Genomic DNA, 5770 nt, shown 5'->3' on the forward strand with positions numbered 1-5770 from the left:
TAATTTACATATCGGGGATCCCTTTTAATAGAAGCCTGGGGTGAGAATCAGAGCGCTGAGGGATTTACCCTAACTTCCATACCGGAGATCCCTTTTTCAAAAGGCCTGGGGTCAGTACCAAAGCGCAGAGTGGATTTGCCCTCACTTCCGTACCGGGGATCCCTTTAAGAGGGGCCTGGGGTCAGAATCAGAGCGCAGAGTGGATTTGCCCCAACTTCCATACCAATGATTCCTTTAAGAGGCCCTGGGTTCAGAACCACAGCGCTGAGTGGAACAGTCCAAATTCCATGCTGGGGATCCCTTTAAGAGAGGCCTGGGGTCAAACCAAAGCTCTGGATGGATTTGCCTGGACTTTCATGCCAATAATCCCTTTAAGAGAGTCCTGGGGTCAGAATCAGAGCTCTGAGGGATTTGCACTAACTTCCATACTGGAGATCCCTTTAAGAGGGAAGATGTGCCTATGGGATGGAGGATGTGTGATGGGTATATGGGCAGGGAGGGGGGGATTCATTTCTGTCATGTGCTCTCTGCTCCTTTCTGGGGGGCAGACAATGGCTGGGAGCTTATATTTCTCCCACCCAGTCACTGTCTGCTGAGGTGTTGTCATGGTGTGAGAAAACTGTTGCTCATAGCAGCCAATCACAGCTCAGCTTCTTTTAAACAGCTCTGGTGAAATGAAAGATGCTTCGTGATTGGTTGATGACACACGCACGCACACACACACATTCAATTTTATATAGAGAGATATAAAAATAAGGAGGAAAAAAATCAGTGCTTCATGGTCATAAAATCACTTTTAGTTAATGGTGAGTTTAATGAACACTGCTTAGACACGGTAAGGTTTTAACTGAAAAGGTTAAATTTATGGGCGGCTCCCACTCTAACTCGGGGGAGGGGGGCAGGATTTGGGCTGCTGGTATTGGCTCATCCCCTATGCAATTAAAGGGCAAAATCACCTGGTAGCGTGGCCGAGCGGTCTAAGGCGCTGGATTTAGGCTCCAGTCTCTCTGGAGGCGTGGGTTCGAATCCCACCGCTGCCATCATCTTTTTATTTCACCTCTAGGTGTCACTAGATTGTCTATTATTTAATGTGTTATTATTGATGGATCCTAAACTTTTCGGGGACTAAAGTAATTCATGAATTTTCTTCTCCTAGAGAAAACTCCTTTGTAGCTACAGTAACAAGCTTTAGCAGATATATTTATCCTTTCTAGGGAAAGCTGGCCTGACTTCTGAGCCTTGAAAGCTTGCCAACATAATTTCTCTGGTTAGCCAATAAAGGAATCTCTCCTTGAATACTTTTCTCAATTTTTTGGGGGGACATAAGTATTTACATCTAGGGAAAGCTGGGAAAGAGTTTGATAGACTTGATTTTTTGGCATTTTTTTATATTCCTCATCGGTCCTAAGAATGTGCCACAGAACTTGCATGTACTTACACAATAGGAATATATATATATACTAGCTGAAGAGCCCGGCGTTGCCTGGGCATAGTAACCAACTGTTACCAATTATTTATTCAAACCTGTGAAAATCAACTGTGTGCCCACTTTGATGCCAGTTCTGGTGCCAATAACCCATTTGGGCCAGGCTGGAGGGACCTGGGTTTGATGCAGGGCGTCACTATCTGTGTGTTCTCAGTGTGACATCAGTGGCCCAAAGTCATTTAACCCCTTAAAAACATCAGTTACTTATTCAAATCTGAGAAAATTGTCTGTGTGCCCACTTTTATGCCAATTCTGATGCCCAAAACCAATTTGGGCCAGGCTGGAGGAACCTGGGTTTGATGCGGGGCATCAGTTTATGTGTACTCACAGTGTTAAATTATTATTATTATTATTATTTATTGTTATAGCGCCATTTATTCCATGGCGCTTTACATGTGAGGAGGGGTATACATAAAAACAAGTACAATAATCTTAAACAATACAAGTCATAACTGGTACAGGAGGAGAGAGGACCCTGCCCGCGAGGGCTCACAATCTTCAAGGGATGGGTGAGTATACAGTAGGTGAGGGTAGAGCTGGTCGTGCAGCGGTTTGGTCGATCGGTGGTTACTGCAGGTTATAGGCTTGTCGGAAGAGGTGGGTCTTCAGGCTCTTTTTGAAGGTTTCGATGGTAGGTGAGAGTCTGATATGTTGTGGTAGAGAGTTCCAGAGTAGGGGTGATGCACGAGAGAAATCTTGTATGCGATTGTGGGAAGAGGAGATAAGAGGGGAGTAGAGAAGGAGATCTTGTGAGGATCGGAGGTTGCGTGCAGGAAAGTACCGGGAGACGAGGTCACAGATGTATGGAAGAGACAAGTTGTGGATGGCTTTGTATGTCATGGTTAGGGTTTTGTAATGGAGTCTCTGGGCAATTGGGAGCCAGTGAAGGGATTGACAGAGGGGAGAAGCTGGGGAATAGCGGGGGGACAGGTGGATTAGCCGGGCAGCAGAGTTTAGAATAGATTGGAGGGGTGCGAGAGTGTTTGAGGGGAGGCCGCAGAGCATGAGGTTGCAGTAGTCAAGGCGAGAGATGATGAGGGCATGGACTAGGGTTTTTGCAGATTCTTGGGTGAGGAATGAACGGATGCGTGAAATATTTTTGAGTTGAAGTCGGCAGGAAGTGGAAAGGGTTTGCATATGTGGTTTGAAGGAGAGATCAGCATCAAGGATTACTCCGAGGCAGCGAGCTTGTGGGACTGGGGAGAGTGGGCAGTCATTTACTGTAATTGATAGGTTCGTAGGGGGGGTCACGTGAGATGGGGGAAAGATGATGAATTCTGTTTTGTCTATCAGTGGGACAAAGTCATTTAACCCCTTAAAAACATCAATTACTTATTCAAATCTGTGAAAATTGGTTGTTTGCCCATTTTGATGCCAATTCTGATGCCCAGAACGCATTTGGGCCAGGCTAGAGGGACCTGGGTTTGATGCAGGGCATCACTGTCGGTGTACTCATAGTGTGAAATCAGTGGTCCAAAGTCGTTTAACCCCTTAAAAGCATCAGTTACTTATTCAAATCTGTGAAAATTGGCTGTGTGCCCACTTTGATGCCAATTCTGATGCCCAGAACCCATTTGGGCCAGGCTGGAGGGACCTGGGTTTGATGCAGGGCATCACTCTCTCTCTGTGTATTCTTAGTGTGACATCAGTGGCCCAAAGTCATTTAACCCCTTTAAAACATCAGTTACTTATTCAAACCTGTGAAAATCGATTGTGTACCCACTTTGATGCTAGTTCTGGTGCCCATAACCTATTTGAGCCAGGCTGGAGGAACCTGGGTTTGATGCGGGGCATCACTGTCTATGTATTCATAGTGTGACATCAGTGGCCAAAGTTATTTAACCCCTTAAAAACATCAGTTACTTATTCAAACCTGTGAAAATCGATTGTGTGCCCACTTTGATGCCAGTTCTGATGCCAATAACCCATTTGATCCAGGCAAATGGGACCTGGGATTGATGCAGGGCATCACGATCTGTGTATTCATAGTGTTACATCAGTGGCCCAAAGTCATTTAACCCCTTAAAAACATCAGTTACTTATTCAAATCTGAGAAAATTGTCTGTGTGCCCACTTTTATGCCAATTCTGATGCCCAAAACCAATTTGGGCCAGGCTGGAGGAACCTGGGTTTGATGCGGGGCATCAGTTTATGTGTACTCACAGTGTTAAATCAGTGGGACAAAGTCATTTAACCCCTTAAAAACATCAATTACTTATTCAAATCTGTGAAAATTGGTTGTTTGCCCATTTTGATGCCAATTCTGATGCCCAGAACGCATTTGGGCCAGGCTAGAGGGACCTGGGTTTGATGCAGGGCATCACTGTCGGTGTACTCATAGTGTGAAATCAGTGGTCCAAAGTCGTTTAACCCCTTAAAAGCATCAGTTACTTATTCAAATCTGTGAAAATTGGCTGTGTGCCCACTTTGATGCCAATTCTGATGCCCAGAACCCATTTGGGCCAGGCTGGAGGGACCTGGGTTTGATGCAGGGCATCACTCTCTCTCTGTGTATTCTTAGTGTGACATCAGTGGCCCAAAGTCATTTAACCCCTTTAAAACATCAGTTACTTATTCAAACCTGTGAAAATCGATTGTGTACCCACTTTGATGCTAGTTCTGGTGCCCATAACCTATTTGAGCCAGGCTGGAGGAACCTGGGTTTGATGCGGGGCATCACTGTCATTGTATTCATAGTGTGACATCAGTGGCCAAAGTTATTTAACCCCTTAAAAACATCAGTTACTTATTCAAACCTGTGAAAATCGATTGTGTGCCCACTTTGATGCCAGTTCTGATGCCAATAACCCATTTGATCCAGGCAAATGGGACCTGGGATTGATGCAGGGCATCACGATCTGTGTATTCATAGTGTTACATCAGTGGCCCAAAGTCATTTAACCCCTTAAAAACATCAGTTACTTATTCAAATCTGAGAAAATTGTCTGTGTGCCCACTTTTATGCCAATTCTGATGCCCAAAACCAATTTGGGCCAGGCTGGAGGAACCTGGGTTTGATGCGGGGCATCAGTTTATGTGTACTCACAGTGTTAAATCAGTGGGACAAAGTCATTTAACCCCTTAAAAACATCAATTACTTATTCAAATCTGTGAAAATTGGTTGTTTGCCCATTTTGATGCCAATTCTGATGCCCAGAACGCATTTGGGCCAGGCTAGAGGGACCTGGGTTTGATGCAGGGCATCACTGTCGGTGTACTCATAGTGTGAAATCAGTGGTCCAAAGTCGTTTAACCCCTTAAAAGCATCAGTTACTTATTCAAATCTGTGAAAATTGGCTGTGTGCCCACTTTGATGCCAATTCTGATGCCCAGAACCCATTTGGGCCAGGCTGGAGGGACCTGGGTTTGATGCAGGGCATCACTCTCTCTCTGTGTATTCTTAGTGTGACATCAGTGGCCCAAAGTCATTTAACCCCTTTAAAACATCAGCTACTTATTCAAACCTGTGAAAATCGACTGTGTGCCCACTTTGATGCCAGATCTGGTGCCAATAACCCATTTGGGCCAGGCTGAAGGCACCTGAGTTTGATGCAGGGCCTCATTATCTGTGTATTCATACTGTGAGATCAGTCATTTCACCATTTAAAAACATCAGTTACTTATTCAAATCTGTGAAAATTGGCTGATTGACAACTTTCGTGGCAATTCTGATGCCCAGAACCCTTTTGGGCCATGCTGGAGGAACCTAGTTTTGATGCGGGGCATCAGTTTATGTGTACGCATAGTGTGAAATCAGTGGCCCAAAGTCGTTTAACCCCTTAAAAACATCAGTTACTTATTCAAACCTGTGAAAATTGGCTCTTTGCCCACTTTGATGCCAATTCTGATGCCCAGAACCCATTTGGGCCAGGCTGGAGGGACCTGGATTTGATGCAGGGCATCACTATCTGTCTGTTCTTAGTGTGACATCAGTGGCCCAAAGTCATTTAACCCCTTAAAAACATCATTTATTCAAACCTGTGAAAATCGACTGTGTGCCGACTTTGATGCCAGTTCTGGTGCCCATAACTCATTTGGGCCAGGCTGGAGGGACCTGGGTTTGACGCAGGGCATCACCATCTGTGTCTTCTTAGAGTGACATCAGTGGCCCAAAGTCGTTTAACCCTTTAAAAACATCAGTTACTTATTCAAATCTGTGAAAATTGGCTGTGTGCCCACTTTGATGCCAATTCTGATGCCCAGAACCCATTTGGGCCAGGCTGGAGGGACCTGAGTTTGATGCAGGGCATCATTATCTGCATTCTTAATGTGATTTCAGTGGCT

At 45.0% G+C, this 5770-nt stretch overlaps 1 non-coding gene across 1 annotated transcript; it reads left to right on the top strand.

Annotated features, from left to right (window-relative positions):
* The first annotated feature begins 958 nt into the window (after positions 1-958).
* On the top strand, positions 959-1040 carry TRNAL-UAG (transfer RNA leucine (anticodon UAG)). The gene has a single exon. It is a non-coding gene; the product is annotated as a tRNA-Leu (tRNA).
* The last annotated feature ends 4730 nt before the right edge of the window (positions 1041-5770 follow it).

This window comes from Dendrobates tinctorius, unplaced genomic scaffold (genome assembly GCF_039654945.1).
Source record: "Dendrobates tinctorius isolate UK_male_01 unplaced genomic scaffold, ASM3965494v1 ptg000086l, whole genome shotgun sequence".
Classification (NCBI taxonomy): Eukaryota; Metazoa; Chordata; class Amphibia; order Anura; family Dendrobatidae; genus Dendrobates; species Dendrobates tinctorius.